Raw genomic sequence first — 16,625 nt, 5'->3', positions numbered from 1 at the left:
AGGGGACTGAGAATGGGATGGGGACTGGGAATGTGAGCAGGATTTTAAATGGGAGGGGACTGGGAGTGGAGGAAGGTGGGATATTGGGTATAGGGGGACTGTGAATGGAAATGGGAATGGGACTGGGAATGTGAAGGGGACTGGGACTGGGACTGGGAATGGGAGTGGGACTGGGAATGTGAAGGGGACTGGGAATGGGACTGGGACTGGGAATGGGAGAGGGACTGGGAATGTGAAGAGGATTGAGAATGGGACGGGGACTGGGAATGTGAAGGGGACTGGGAATGGGAATGGGACTGGGAATGTGAAACGGACTGGGAATGGGAGTGGGACTGGGAATGTGAAGGGGACTGGGAATGGGAATGGGACTGGGAATGTGAAACGGACTGGGAATGGGAGTGGGACTGGGAATGTGAAGGGGACTGGGAATGGGAGTGAGACTGAGAATGTGAAGAGGATTGGGAATGGAAGGGTCTGGTAATCGTCAGGGGATGGGGAATGGGAGGGGAGGGGGTCTCAGAGAGGGACTGGGAATGGGAGTGGGTGGTGAACTGGGAATGGAGGGGACTTTTTTTTAATATTCGTTCATGGGATGTGGGCGTCGCTGGCTAGGCCGGCATTTATTGCCCATCCCTAATTGCCCTTGAGAAGGTGGTGGTGAGCCGCCTTCTTGAACCGCTGCAGTCCGTGTGGTGAAGGTTCTCCCACAGTGCTGTTAGGAAGGGAGTTCCAGGATTTTGACCCAGTGACGATGAAGGAACCGCGATATATTTCCAAGTCAGGATGGTGTGTGACTTGGAGGGGAACGTGCAGGTGGTGTTGTTCCCATGTGCCTGCTGCCCTTGTCCTTCTTGGTGGTAGAGATTGTGGGTTTGGGAGTTGCTGCAGTGCATCCTGTGGATGGTGCACACTGCAGCCACTGTGCACCAGTGGTGAAGGGAGTGAATGTTTAGTGTGGTGGATGGGGTGCCAATCAAGCGGGCTGCTTTGTCCTGGATGGTGTCGAGCTTTTTGAGTGTTGTTGGAGCTGCACTCATCCAGGCAAGTGGAGAGTATTCCATCACACTCCTGACTTGTGCTTTATAGATGGTGGAAAGGCTTTGGGGAGTCAGGAGGTGAGTCCCTCGCCACAGAATATCCAGCCTCTGACCTGCTCTTGTAGCCACAGTATTTATGTGGCTGGTCCAGTTAAGTTCCTGGTCAATGGTGACCCCCCAGGATGTTGATGGTGGGGGATTCGGCGATGTTAATGCTGTTGAATGTCAAGGGGAGGTGGTTAGACTCTCTCTTGTTGGAGATGGTCATTGCCTGGTATTTGTCTGGCACGAATGTTACTTGCCACTTATCAGCCCAAGCCTGGATGTTGTCCAGGTCTTGCTGCATGTGGGCACGGACTGCTTCATTATCTGAGGGGTTGCGAATGGAACTGAACACTGTGCAATCATCAGCGAATGTTCCCATTTCTGACCTTATGATGGAGGGAAGGTCATTGATGAAGCAGCTGAAGATGGTTGGGCCTTGGACACTGCCCTGAGGAATTCCTGCAGCAATGTCCTGGGGCTGAGATGATTGGCCTCCAACAACCAGTATCATCTTCCTTTGTGCTAGGTATGACTCCAGCCACTGGAGAGTTTTCCCCCTGATTCCCATTGACTTCAATTTTACTCGGGCTCCTTGGTGCCACACTCGGTCAAATGCTGCCTTGATTGCAAGGGCAGTCACTCTCACCTCACCTCTGGAATTCAGCTCTTTTGTCCATGTTTGGACCAAGGCTGTAATGAAGTCTGGAGCTGAGTGGTCCTGGCAGAACCCAAACTGAGCATCGGTGAGCAGGTTATTGGTGAGTAAGTGCCACTTGATAGCACTGTCGACGACACCTTCCATCACTTTGCTGATGATTGAGAGTAGACTGATGGGGTGGTAATTGGCCGGATTGGATTTGTCCTGCTTTTTGTGGACAGGACATACCTGGGCAATTTTCCACATTGTCAGGTAGATGCCAGTGTTGTAGCTGTACTGGAACAGTTTGGCTAGAGGCGCAGCTAGTTCTGGAGCACAAGACTTCAGCACTACAGCTGGGTGGTTGTCAGGGCCCATAGCCTTTGCTGTATCCAGTGCACTCAGCCATTTCTTGATATCACATGGAGTGAATTGAATTGGCTGAAGACTGGCTTCTGTGATGGTGGGGATATCGGGAGGAGGCCGAGATGGATCATCCACTCCGCACTTCTGGCTGAAGATGGTTGCAAACGCTTCAGCCTTGTCTTTTGCACTCACGTGCTGGACTCTGCCATCATTGAGGATGGGGATGTTTACAGAGCCTCCTCCTCCCGTTAGTTGTTTAATTGTCCACCACCATTCACGACTGCAGAGCTTTGATCTGATCCGTTGGTTGTGGAATCACTTAACTCTGTCTATAGCATGTTGCTTCCGCTGTTTAGCATGCATGTAGTCCTGTGTTGTAGCTTCACCAGGTTGGCACCTCATTTTTAAGTACGCCTGGTGCTGCTCCTGGTATGCTCTTCTACACTCCTCATTGAACCAGGGTTGATCCCCTGGCTTGTTGGTAATGGTAGAGTGAGGAATATGCCGGGCCATGAGTTTACAGATTGTGCTGGAATACAAATATGCTGCTGATGATGGCCCACAGTGCCTCATGGATGCCCAGTTTTGTGCTGCTAGATCTGTTCTGAATCTATCCCATTTAGCACGGTGGTAGTGCCACACAACACGTTGGATGGTGTCCTCAGTGCGAAGATGAGACTTCATCTCCACGAGGACTCTGCGGTGGTCACTCCTACCAATACCGTCATGGACAGATGCATCTGCGACAGGTAGATTGGTGAGGACGAGGTCAAGTAGGTTTTTCCCTCGTGTTGGTTCGCTCACCACCTTCTGCAGGCCCAGTCTGGCAGCGATGTCCTTCATGACTCGGCCAGCTCGGTCAGTAGTGGCGCTACCGAGCCACTCTTGGTGATGGACATTGAAGTCCCCCACCCAGAGTACATTCTGTGCCTTTGCTACCCTCAGTGCTTCCTCCAAGTGGTGTTAAACATGGAGGAGGACTGATTCATCAGCTGAGGGAGGAAGGTAGGTGGTAATCAGCAGGAGGTTTCCTTACCCATGTTTGACTTGATGCTATGAAATTTCATGGGGTCCAGAGTCAATGTTGAGGACTCCCACGGCCGCCACCTCTGGTGGGTCTGTCCTGCCGTTGGGACAGGACATACCCAGGGATGGTGATGGAGGAGTCTGGGACGGTCGTGTCTGTTGCCTAGTGGCCCAAAGCCAGGTGGTCCATCCGGTTTTATTCTTATTATGACTTTTTTTTTGTAGCGAGATTTTACAACTGAGTGGCTTGCTCGGCCATTTCAGAGGGCAATTAAGAATCAACCACATTGCTGTGGGTCTATAGGCCGTATCAGGTAAGGACGGCAGGTTTCCTTCCCGAAAGGGCATGAGTGAACCAGATGGGTTTTTACAACAATTCGGTAGTTTCATGGTTACCATTACTGATACTAGCTTTTTATTCCAGACTTTTTTTGGGAGGGGGATTGAGAATGGGAAGGGGAGCGTACATAGGAGGGGTACTGGAAATGGGCGGGGGACTGCGAATGGTAGGGGACTGGGAGGGGAGGGGTGGCGGATCAATTACGAGGGAGGGTGGGGATGGGGGCACTGGCAATGGCAATGGGAATGGGAGGCGGACTGGGAATGGAATGGGGACTGGGAATGGAAGGGTAGGGGGAATGGCATGGAGAATTGGTGTGAAGAGGGAATGGGATGGGAGCCAGACTGGGAGGGGAGGGGAGGGGACTGGGAATGGGACTGGGAATGGGAGGTATGGGGAACTGGAAATGGGAGGGGTATTGATAATGGGAGAGGAGGGGGAATGGGAGGGAAGAGTGACTGGTAATGGGATTGGGCGGTGGACTGGGAAATAGTGGGACTGGGAAAGGGAATGGGAGGGGACTGGGAATGGGAAAGGCACGGGAAATAGGAGGGGAGAGGGACAGGAAATGGGAAGAGACGGGGTTCAGGAGGGGACTGGGAGGGGAAGTGGGACTGCAAATGGGAGGTGGAGGGTCTCTGAGAATGAGAGGGGGACTGGGAATGGGAGGGGAATTGGGGATGGAAGGAGACTGGGAATGGGAATGAGAGAGGATTTGGAATGGGAGGGGAATTGGGGATGGAAGGAGAATAGGGGAGTGGGAGTCTGGGAGAGGGACTGGTAGTGAAGGGGAACAGGGAGTGGGAGAGGAGGAAGGGGATTAGAGGGTTCTTTTTTTATTCGTTCATGGGATGTGGGCGTCGCTGGTGAGGCCGGCATTTATTGCCCATCGCTAATTGCCCTTGAGAAGGTGGTGGTGAGCCGCCTTCTTGAACCGCTGCAGTCCGTGTGGTGAAGGTTCTCCCACAGTGCTGTTAGGAAGGGAGTTCCAGGATTTTGACCCAGCGACAATGAAGGAACGGCAATATATTTCCAAGTCGGGATGGTGTGTGGCTTGGAGGGGAACGTGCAGGTGGTGTTGTTCTCATGGGCCTGCTGCTCTTGTCCTTCCAGGTGGTAGAGGTCGCGGGTTTGGGAGGTGCTGTCGAAGAAGCCTTGGCGAGTTGCTGCAGTGCATCCTGTGGATGGTACACACTGCAGCCACAGTGCGCCGGTGGTGAAGGGAGTGAATGTTTAGGGTGGTGGATGGGGTGCCAATCAAGCAGGCTGCTTTATCTTGGATGGTGTCGAGCTTCTTGAGTGTTGTTGGAGCTGCACTCATCCAAGCAAGTGGAGAGTATTCCATCACACTCCTGACTTGTGCCTTGTAGATGGTGGAAAGGCTTTGGGGAGTCAGGAGGTGAGTCACACGCCGCAGAATACCCAGCCTCTGACCTGCTCTCGTAGCCACAGTATTTATGTGGCTGGTCCAGTTAAGTTCCTGGTCAATGGTGACCCCCAGGATGTTGATGGTGGTGGATTCGGCGATGGTAATGCCGTTGAATGTCAAGGGGAGGTGGTTAGACTCTCTCTTGTTGGAGATGGTCATTGCCTGGCATTTATCTGGTGCGAATGTTACTTGCCACTTATGAGCCCAAGCCTGGATGTTGTCCAGGTCTTGCTGCATGCGGGCTCGGACTGCTTCATTATTTGAGGGGTTACGAATGGAACTGAACACTGTGCAATCATCAGCGAACATCCTCATTTCTGACCTTATGATGGAGGGAAGGTCATTGATGAAGCAGCTGAAGATGGTTGGGCCTCGGCACTGCCCTGAGGAACTCCTGCAGCAATGCCCTGGGACTGAGATTGGCCTCCAACAACCACTACCATCTTCCTTTGTGCTAGGTATGACTCCAGCCACTGGAGAGTTTTCCCCCTGATTCCCATTGACTTCAATTTTACTCGGGCTCCTTGGTGCCACACTCGGTCAAATGCTGCCTTGATGTCAAGGGCAGTCACTCTCACCTCACCTCTGGAATTCAGCTCAGTAGAGGGACTGGTAATGGATGTAGATGGGGGACTGGGAATGTTGGGACTAGGAATGGGAAGTGAACAGGGAATGGGACTGGGATTGGGAATGGAGAGGTACAGGAAATGGGAGGGGGACTGGGAATGGGAGGGGACTTGGAATGGGAAGGGTGGGGTATTGCAAGGGGAGGACTGGGAACTGGGAGGGGAAGTGGAACAGGGAATAGGAGAGGGAATTGGAGGGGACGGGAGGCGATCTGCCAATGGGAGGGGTCTGGGAGTCTGAGCTGTCAATGGGAATTATGGGGTGACTGGGAATGGGAGGAGTCAATTACTGTGAATTGGAGGGGTGGGGGTTTGCGATTGGGAGGGGAATGGGACTGGGAATGGGAGGGGGTTTACAAATGGGAGGGGTATTGAGAATGTGAGGCGGATTGGGAATGGGAGGGGGAATGGGAAGTACTGGGAACGGGAGGGGACTGGGAATGGGAGGGGAGGGGGAATGGGAGTGGTGGGGGACTGGGAATTGGAGGGGAGGGGTCTGGGAATGGGAGGCGCACTTGGGTGGGAATGGGAGCGGGACTGCTACTGGAAATAGGAGGGAACTGGGAATAGGAGAGGAACGGGGGATGGGACGGGGAGGGGACTGGAATATTGGACTGGAAGGAGAATGAGGAATGGGAGGGGAGGGCTACTGGGAAAGCGAGGGGACTGAGAATGGGAGAGGATTGGGAATGGGTGATGACTGGGAATGGGAGGGGCAGGAAATGGAAGAGGGACTGAGAATGGGAGGGGGACTGAGATACACACAGCATTAGGATTGTAAACAGTGAGCAGTGTAACAGATTCGGACTCGACACCAATTGGTAATCAATATCTCATTTGTTAACAATCAAATCAAACATGTAAATGTATCAAATATTTAGACAACAAAGAGGGTGGTAGGTCTGTGGAATTTGCTGCCCCAGGAAGCTGTGGAAGCAACATCATTAGATAAATTTAAAACAGAAATAGACAGTTTCCTAGAAGTAAAGGGAATTCGGGGTTATGGGGAGCGGGCAGGAAATTGGACATGAAGCTGAGTTCGGATCGGTCAATGCCCTGTGGGTGGCGGAGAGGGCCCAGGGGCTATGTGGCCGGGTCCTGCTCCGACTTCTTGTGTTCTTTAGATTTGTGGTTGGGATCAGATCAGCCATGATCTTATTGAATGGCGGAGCAGGCTCGAGGGGCCGATTGGCCTACTCCTGCTCCAATTTCTTATGTTCTTATGTTCTTATCAAAACAATGTTAGCCCATTTGATCTCTGGGCAGAGTTCATTATTAAATTGGCGACGGGGTCATTTCAAGTTTTCCGACAGTGAGGTATCTTCTGACAGCTGGGTGAACTTCGCTGAATCCTCTGCCCTGAGCTCAAAAGATGTTGGGTTTTTATGTCCCCCCCAGCAGGAACCTCACACCATGTATGGAACAATATTCATAAGACCTTTATAGATTAACAAAATAATTTTTCAAAGAATTCAAGATGGTCAGTTAACATTAGTCATTTAACCACAACTGCATTGACTAGCTGTCCAGCCAAGGTCCTGGTCTTATCACTATCTTTGGATTATTGTTCCACTTTTTGGGTCATTGTTCATCTTTTACCATGTAGCTGCCTTGTCCAGCAAGGAGGGTGTCACGGGTCAGTCACTAGTCAAAGGTTAATAGTTTACAATTTAGCAAAATAAGCCGTAAACTCAAATATGCAGCACAGCCCGCAGAGCATGATGGTTAGTAGTATTAAGAAAAAATGTCAAGTTTTCCCTATTTCCAATATTCTTAGAGATAAATGCACTGTAAACAGTGAAGAGGTAGGTGCAGGAACAGAGAGATCTGGGGGTATATGTGCACACATCTTTAAAGGTGGCAGGGCAGGTCGAGAAGGCTGTTAAAAAAGTATACGGGATCCTGGGCTTTATAACTAGAGGCATAGAGTACAAAAGCAAGGAAGTTATAGTAAACCTTTATAAAACAATGGTTAGGCCTCAGTTGGAGTATTGTGTCCAATTCTGGGCACTGCACTTTAGGAAGGATGTGAAGGCCTTAGAGGGGGTGCAGAGGAGATTTACTAGAATGGTTCCAGGGATGAAAAACTTCAGTTACGTGGATAGACTGGAGAAGCTGGGATTGCTCTCCTTAGAGCAGTGAAGGTTAAGGGGAGATTTGATAGAGGTGTTCAAAATCATGAACGGTTTTGATAGAGTAAATAAGGAGAAACTGTTTCCAATGACAGAAGGGTCGGTAACCAGAGGACAGAGATTTAAGGTGATCAGCAAAAGAACTAAAGGCGACATGAGGAAGATAATGTTTATGCAGAGAGTTGTTATGATCTGGAATGCACTGCCTGGAAGGGCGGTGGAAGCAGATTCGATCGTGGCTTTCGAAAAGCAATTGGATAAATACTCCAAGGGAAAAAAATTTGAAGGACTATGGGGAAATAGCGGAGGAATGGGACTAACTGGATAGTTCTTACAAAGAGCCGGCATGGGCTCGATGGGCTGAATGGCCTCCTGTGCTGTAACCAGTCTATAATTCTATTATCACTGAGATATACACAGCACTAGGACTGTAAACAGTGAGGAGAGGGCAGTGTTCACTGAGATTTACACAGAGAAACAGAGCTGAACACGAGGGGAGGAGCCCTTTCCCCATTCACAAAGATCAGAGAGAGTGACATCACAGAGAGGAGGAGCTCTGAGAGATCCAGAATAAAAGAGCAGGTTAATCAGGGTAAGTAAACAGTAAGTAAATTAATAATAATCGAGTATCTAAAGGGAGTTCAGAAAAATAAATTTCTAAATATAATGGACAGACAGCTGAGACCTATTGCCTGCAGTTCCTGCACCATGTGGGAATTACAGGACGCCTCATGTGTCCTGGAGGGCAGGGCCACATGTGCAGGAAATGCCTCCAGTTGCTCGAGCTCAAACTGAGGGTTTCTGAGGTTGAGGAGTGGCTGGAGTCACTGCAGAGCATAAGGGAGGCTGAAGGTTTCCTGGATCGTACGTTCCAGGAGGTGGTCACCCCGCAGCCACAGAGAGTTCAGGATAGCAAGTGGGTGGCCATCCGAAAGGGTAGGAAGAGGCTGGCAGTGCAGGAATCCTCTGGGTGTGTCACACTCTCAAACCGGTACCAGTGAGGGTGACGACACCTCGAAAGAGTGCATTCCTGAGCATGGCACCACAGGGCAAAGGACTGCATGGGGGCACAGTGAAGTGTAGAAATGCAGTAGTTATAGGGGATTCGAGAGTCAGAGGGAGAGACAGGCGTTTCTGTGACCGCCCGCATGGTGTGTTACCTCCCTGGTGCCAGGGGAAAGGACATCACGGAGAGGATACAGAACATTCTGTGGGGGGAAAGGGGAACAGCCAGAAGTCATGGTCCATGTGGCATTAGAAAGGAGAAACAAGGTGCACAAAGGATTGGGAGAGACAGATAGCACTAGAGTAAGAAATAGTACAGTATTAGGTGTGATCAGAGAGAATACGAGAAGGTCTAAGATAGGTTTGCAGTGCATGTGTGTAAATGCATGAAGTGTGGTAAATAAGATTGGTGAGCTGCAGGTGCAAATAGCCACATGGGAATATGATGTGGCGATAACGGGGACCTGGCTCAAAAAAGGGCAGAATTGGATACTAAATATTCCTGGATACAAAATGTTCAGGAAAGATAGGGAAGGAAAAAAGGAGGGGGGCGAGTGGCAGTATTAGTTTAGGAGAATATTGCAATGCAGAGATGATGTCCTGGAGGGGTCAAGTACAGAATCTATTTGGTTGGAGGTAAGAAACAACAGAGGTGCCATTACACTACTGGGTGTATTCTATAGGCCACCAACTAGTGGGAAGGATATAGAGGAGAAAATTTGCCGGGAAATTACAGAGAGGTGCAAGAACCATAGAACATTGATAATGGGGGATTTCAACTATCCTAATCTAGACTGGGATAGTAATAGTCTACAGGGCAAAAAGGGGGAGGAATTTCTGAAGTGTGTTCAGGAAAACTTTCTTGATCAGTATGTTTCCGGCCCAATGTGGAAGGAGGCATTGCTGGATCTGGTTCTGGGGAATGAAGTTGCACTTGGACTTGGGTGTACAGGGCACAATGTCAAAATTTGCAGGTGACACAAAATTTGGAAGTGTAGTGAACAGTGAGGAGGATAGTGATAGACTTCAATAGAATATAGACAGGCTGGTGGAATGTGTGGACACATGGCAGATGAAATTGAGGATGAGGAGAGGCAATATAAACGAAATGGTACAATTCTAAAGGGGGTGCAGGAACAGAGAGACCCAGCGGTATGTGTGCACAAATTGCTGAAGGTGGCAGGGCAGATTGAGAATGTGGTTAAAAAAGCATACGGGATCCTGGGCTTTCGCACCCCAATACGCCAACATTTTCATGCACAAGTTCGAGCAGGACTTCTTCACTGCACAGGACCTCCAACCAACGCTATACACCAGATACATCGACGACATTTTCTTTCTATGGACCCACGGCGAAGAATCACTGAAGAGACTACACGATAACATCAACAAGTTCCATCCCACCATCAAACTCACCATGGACTACTCCTCAGAATCGGTTTCTTTCTTGGACAAACGAATCTCCATCAAAGACGGGCACCTCAGCACTTCACTCTACCGCAAGCCCACGGACAACCTCACGATGCTCCACTTCTCCAGCTTCCACCCTAACCACGTCAAAGAGGCCATCTCCTATGGACAGGCCCTGCGAATACACAGGATCTGCTCAGACGAGGAGGAACGCGATGGACACCTACAGACGCTCTCATAAGAACGGGATATGACGCTCAACTCGTCGATCGACAGTTCCGACGGCCACAGCGAAAAATCGCGTCAACCTCCTCAGAAGACAAACATGGGACACAACCAACAGAGTACCCTTCGTCGTCCAGTACTTCCCCGGAGCGGAGAAACTACGCTATGCTCTTCGCAGCCTTCAACATGTCATCGATGACAACGAACACCTCGCTAGGGCCATCCCCACACCTCCACTACTCGCCTTCAAACAGCCACCTAACCTCAAACAGACCATCGCTCGCAGCAAATTACCCAGCTTTCAGGAGAACAGCATCCACGACACCACACAACCCTGCCATGGCAACCTCTGCAAGACATGCCAGATCATCGACACAGATACCACCATCACATGAGAGGACACCACCCACCAGGTACATGGCTCATACTCCTGTGACTCGGCCAACGTTGTCTACCTCATACGTTGCAGGAAAGGATGCCCCAGAGCATGGTACATCGGCGAGACCATACAGACACTGCGACAACGGATGAACGGACACCGCGCAACAATCGCCAAACAGGAGGGTTCCCTCCCAGTCGGGGAACACTTCAGCAGTCAAGGACATTCAGCTTCCGATCTTCGGGTAAGCGTTCTCCAAGGCGGCCTTCGAGACACACGACAACGCAAAATCGTCGAGCAGAAATTGATAGCCAAGTTCCGCACCCATGAGGACGGCCTCAACCGGGATCTTGGGTTCATGTCATGCTACATGTAACCCCACCTGACGTAGAGTCATCCAGACTCAAGTCGTAGTTGGCTTGTTCTCCATACACAGATGCGGCCGGACCTGCTGCGATTTCCAGCAAAAAAAAGTTATCTGTTTTTAATACAAACCCCAGCATCTGCTACATTTGACCCCTGGTGACCCCACCTCAGTATTCTTGGATGTAATGTTTCCCTGACTAACCTGTTTGAACACCATTCACTCCTTTGATTGCTGTGAGTATCTCTCTGCCGAGGTGTGATAAAGGGCAGTTAGAAAGATTATCTGTAATCACCAGGCATTGCTCTCTGACTATATATGCTGTGCCTTTATGCAACTCCTCACTTCACCTGACGAAGGAGCAAAGCTCCGAAAGCTTGTGATTTTAAATAAAGCTGTTGGACTATAACCTGGTGTTGTGCGATTCCTTACATTTATAAATAGAGGCTTAGAAAGAAAAGCAAGGAAGTTATGATGAACCTTTATAAAACACTGTTTCGCCCACAACTGGAGTATTGTGTCCAATTCTGGGCACCGTACTTTAGGAAGGATGTGAAGGCGTTAGAGAGGGTGCAGAAAAGATTTACTAGAATTGTTCCAGGGATGAGGGACTTCAGATACATGGATAGACTGGAGAAACTGGGGTTGTTCTCCTTAGAGCAGAGAAGGTTGCGAGGAGATTTGATAGAGGTATTCAAAATCATGAGGGGTCTAGACAGAGTAGATGGAATCATAGCCTGCTCCGCCATTCAAAATGATCATGGCTGATCGTCTAACTCAGTACCCTGTTCCCGCTTTTTCCCCATATCCCTTGATTCCTTTAGCATTAAGAAATATATTTATCTCCTTCTTGAATATATTTAATGACTTGGCCTCCACTGCCTTCTGTGGTAGAGAATTCCACAGGTTCACCACCCTCTGAGTGAAGAAATTTCTCCTCATCTCGGTTCCAAATGGCCTACCCCGTATCCTGAGACTGTGACCCCTGGTTCTGGACTCCCCAGACATCGGGAACATCCTCCCTGCATCTAGTCTGTCTAGTCCTGTTAGAATTTTATATGTTTCGATGAGATCACCTCTCATTCTACTAAACTCTATTGAATATAGGCAGAGTCGACCCAATCTCTCCTCATAGAGAGAAACAGTTCCCATTGGTGGAAGGATTAAGAAGCAGAGGTCACAGATTTAAGGTGATTGGCAAAAGAACCAAAGGTGATATGAGGAAAATCTTTTTTACACAGCGAGAGGTTATGATCTGGAAAGTACTGCCCAAGGGGGTGGTGGAAGCAGATTCAATCATGGTTTTCAAAAAGGAATTGGATAAATACTTGAAGGGAAAAAAATTTGCAGGGCTACAGGGAAAGGGCGGGAGAATGGGATAACTGGATTGTTCTTCCAGAGAGCTGGCACGGGCTCGACGGGCCAAATGCTCTCTTTCTGTGCTGTAACTATTCTATAATTCTATGTGGCTCAAGTGGAGCAAGTGTCAGTGAGGGGACATTTAGGGAACAGTGATCATAGTATCATAAGTTTTAGAAAAAGGACAAGGAGCAATCTAGAGTAAAAATACTTAATTGGAGGGGGGCCAATTTCAGTGGGTTGAGAACAGATCTGGCCCGAGTAAATTGGAAACAAAGATTGGCAGGTAAAACTGGAATTGAACAATGGGCGGCCTTTAAAGAGGAGATGGTTCGGGTACAGTCTAGGTACATTCCCACGAGGGGGAAAGGTAGGGCAACTAAAGCCAGAGCTCCCTGGATGAAGAAAGAGATAGAGAGTAGGGTGAACCAGGAAAAGGGGATGTATGACAGATGTCAGGTTAATAACACAAGTGGAGAACCAGGCTGAATATTGAAAGTTCAGAGGGGAAGTGAAAAAGGAAATAAGAGGGGCAAAGAGACAGTATGAGAATAGACTGATGGCCAACATAAAAGGGAATCCAAAAGTCTTCTATAGGCATATAAATAGTAAACAGGTAGTAAGAGGAGGAGTGGGGCTGATTAGGGACCAAAAAAGAGATCTATGCATGGAGGCAGAGGGCATGGCTGAGGTACTAAATGGGTACTTTGCATCTGTCTTCACCAAGGAAGAAGATGCTGCCAAAGTCACAGTAGAAAAGGAGGTAGTTGAGATATTGGATGGGCCAAAAATTAATAAAGATATTAGAAAGGCTGGCTGTACTTAAAGTAGATAAGTCACCCGGTCCGGATGGGATGTTTATTGGGTTGATGTTGGGGCATTGGGGCCAGTTCTGGGTAAGGGTGGAAATTGCAGAGGTGCTGGCCATAATCTCCCAAACATCCTTAGATCCGGGGGTGGTGCCAGAGGACTGGAGAATTGCAAATATTACACCCTTGTTCAAAAGAGGGTGTAAGGATAAACCCAACAACTACAGGCCAGTCAGTTTAACCTCGGTGGTGGGGAAGCTTTTAGAAATGATAATCCAGGACAAAGTTAATAGTCATTTGGACAAGTGTGGATTGATTAGGGAAAGTCAGCATGGATCTGTGTTTAACTAACTTGATTGAGTTTTTTGATGAGGTAACAGAGAGGGTCGATGAGGACAATGTGATGTATATGGACTTTCTAAAAGTGTTTGATAAAATGCCACACGATAGGCTTGTCAGCAAAATTGAAGCCCATGGACTAAAAGGGGCAGTGACAGCATGGATACGAAATTGGCTAAGTGACAGGAAACAGTAATGCTGAACGGTTGTTTTTCAGACTGGAGGAAGTTATAGAGTACGTTCCCCAGGGGTCAGTATTAGGACCACTGCTTTTTTGATATATATTAATGACTTGGGTGTACAGGGCACAATGTCAAAATTTGCAAATGACACAAAACTTGAAAGTGTAGTAAACAGTGAGGAGGATAGTGATAGACTTCAAGCTGGTGGAATGGGTGGACACATGGCAGATGAAATTTAATGCAGAGAAGTGTGAAGTGATACATTTTGGCAGGAAGAATGAGGAGATGCAATATAAACTAAATGGTGCAATTCTAAAGGGGGTGCAGGATCAGAGAGACCTGGGGGTATATTTGCCAGAGTTCATGGTCCATATCGGTGCCAATGACATAGGTAGAAAGAGGGATGAGGTCCTGCAGGCAGATTTTAAGGAGTTAGGAAAGAGATTAATAAGCAGGACCTCAAAAGGTAGTAATCTCTGGATTATTCCTGGTGCCACGTGCTAGTGAGTATAGAAATAGGAGGACAGAGCAGATGAATGCGTGGCTGGAGAGATGGTGCAGGAGGGAGGGCTTTAGATTCCTGGGGCATTGGGACCAGTTTTGCGGGAGGTAGCACCTGTACAGGCCGGACGGGTTGCACTCAACAGAGCTGGGACCAGTGTCCTCGCGGGGAGGCTCGCTGTTGCTGTGGGGTTTAAACTAATTTGGCGGGGGATGGGCACCAGGATGTAGCAATGGAAAGGAGAAACAAGGGGCACAAAGGATCAGGAGAGACAGATAGCACTAGAGCAAGTAATAGTACGGTATTAGGTGGGGTCAAACTAAGAGAGAATACAAGAAAGTCTAAGACTGGTTTGCACTGCATGTGTGTAAAGGCACAAAGTGCAGTAAATAAGATTGGTGAGCCGCAGGCGCAAATAGCCACATGGGAATATGATGTTGTGGCGATAACAGAGACCTGGCTCAAAAAAGGGCAGGATCGGGTACTAAATATTCCTGGATACAAGGTGTTCAGGAGAGATAGGGAAGGAAAGAAAGGAGGGGTGGTGGCAGTATTGGTTAAGGAGAATATTGCAGTGCTGGAGACAGAGGATGTCCCGGATGAGGTCAAGGACAGAATCTATTTGGTTAGAGTTAAGCAATAAAAGAGGTGCCATTACACGACTGGGTGTCATCTATAGGTCACCAACTAGTGGGAAGGATATAGAGGAGCAAATTTGCAGGGAAATTACAGAGAGGTGCAAAAGCTATAGAGTAGTGATAACTGGGGATTTTAACTATCCTAATATAGACTGGGATAACAATAATAATATAAGGGGCACAGAGGGGGAGGAATTTTTGAAATGTGTTCAGGATAACTTTCTTGACCAGTACGTTTCCGGCCCAACGAGGAAGGAGGCATTGCTGGACTTGGTTCTGGGGAATGAGGTGGGTCAAATGGAGCAAGTGACAGTGGGGGAGCATTTAGGGGACAGCGATCATAGTATCATAAGGTTTGGAATAGCTATGGAAAAGGACATGGACCACTCTAAAGTAAAAATACTCAATTGGAGGAGGGCCAATTTCAACGGATTGAGAACAGATCTGGCCCGAGTAAATTGAAATCAAAGATTGGCAGGCAAAACTATAATTAAATAGTGGGCAGCCTTTAAAGAGATGGTTCATGTACAGTCTAGGCACATCCCCACAAGGCAGAAAGATAGGGCAACTAAAGCCAGAGCTCCCTGGATGACAAAAGAGATAGTGAGTAAGATGAAATGGAAAAAAGGGGCGTATGACAGATGTCAGGTTGATAGTACAAGTGAGAACCAGGCAGAATATAGAAAGTTCAGAAGGGAAGTGAAAAAGGAAATAAGAGGGGCAAAGAGAGAGTATGACAATAGACTGGCGGCCAACATAAAAGGGAATCCAGAAGTCTTTTATAGGCCTGTAAACAGATAGTAAGAGGAGGGGTAGGGCCGACTAGAGACCATAAAGGAGATCTACTCATGGAGGCAGAGGGGATAGCCAGGGTACTAAATGAGTACTTTGCATCTGTCTTTACCAAGGAAGAAGATGCTGCCAGAGTCTCAGTAAAGGAAGATATAATTGAGATACTGGATGGGCTAAAAATTGATAAAGAAGAGGCACGAGAAAGGCTGGCTGTACTTAAAGTTGATAAATCACCTGGACCGGATGGGATGCATCCTAGGTTGCTGAGGGAAGTAAGGGTGGAAATTGCAGAGGTACTGGCCATAATCTTCCAAACATCCTTAGATACGGGGGTGGTGCCAGAGGACTGGAGAATTGCAAATGTTACAGCCTTGTTCAAAAAAGGGTGTAAGGATAAACCAGTCAGTTTAACCTCAGGTGTGGGGAAACTTTTAGGAATGATAATCCAGGACAGAATTAACAGTCACTTGGACGTGTGTGGATGGATTCGGGAAAGTCAGCATGGATTTGTTAAAGGCAAATCATGTTTAACTAACCCAATTGAGTGTTTTGATGAGGTAACAGAGAGGGTAGATGAGGGGAATGCAATTGATGTGATGTATATGGACGTTCAAAAGCGTTTGATAAAGTGCCGCATGGTAGGCTTATCAAGATTGCGGCCCATGGAATAAAAGGGGCAACAGCAACATGGATACAGCATTGGCTAAATGACAGGAAACAGAGAGTAGTGGTGAACTGTTGTTTTTCGGACTGGAGGGAGGTGTACAGCGGTGTTCCCCAGGGGTCGGTGCCGAGACCACTGCTTTTCTTGATATATATTAATGACTTGAACTGGGGTGTACAGGGCACAATTTCCAAATCTGCAGATGACACAAAACTTGGAAGTGTAGCGAACAGTGAGGAGGATAGTGATAGACTTCAAGAGGACATAGACAGAAGTACGAAGTGATACATTTTGGTAGGAAGAATGAAGAGAGGCAATA

The sequence above is a fragment of the Heptranchias perlo genome, chromosome 33 (assembly GCF_035084215.1).
Source record: "Heptranchias perlo isolate sHepPer1 chromosome 33, sHepPer1.hap1, whole genome shotgun sequence".
Lineage (NCBI taxonomy): Eukaryota > Metazoa > Chordata > Chondrichthyes > Hexanchiformes > Hexanchidae > Heptranchias > Heptranchias perlo.
Note: the sequence above shows the minus strand (reverse complement) of the source record.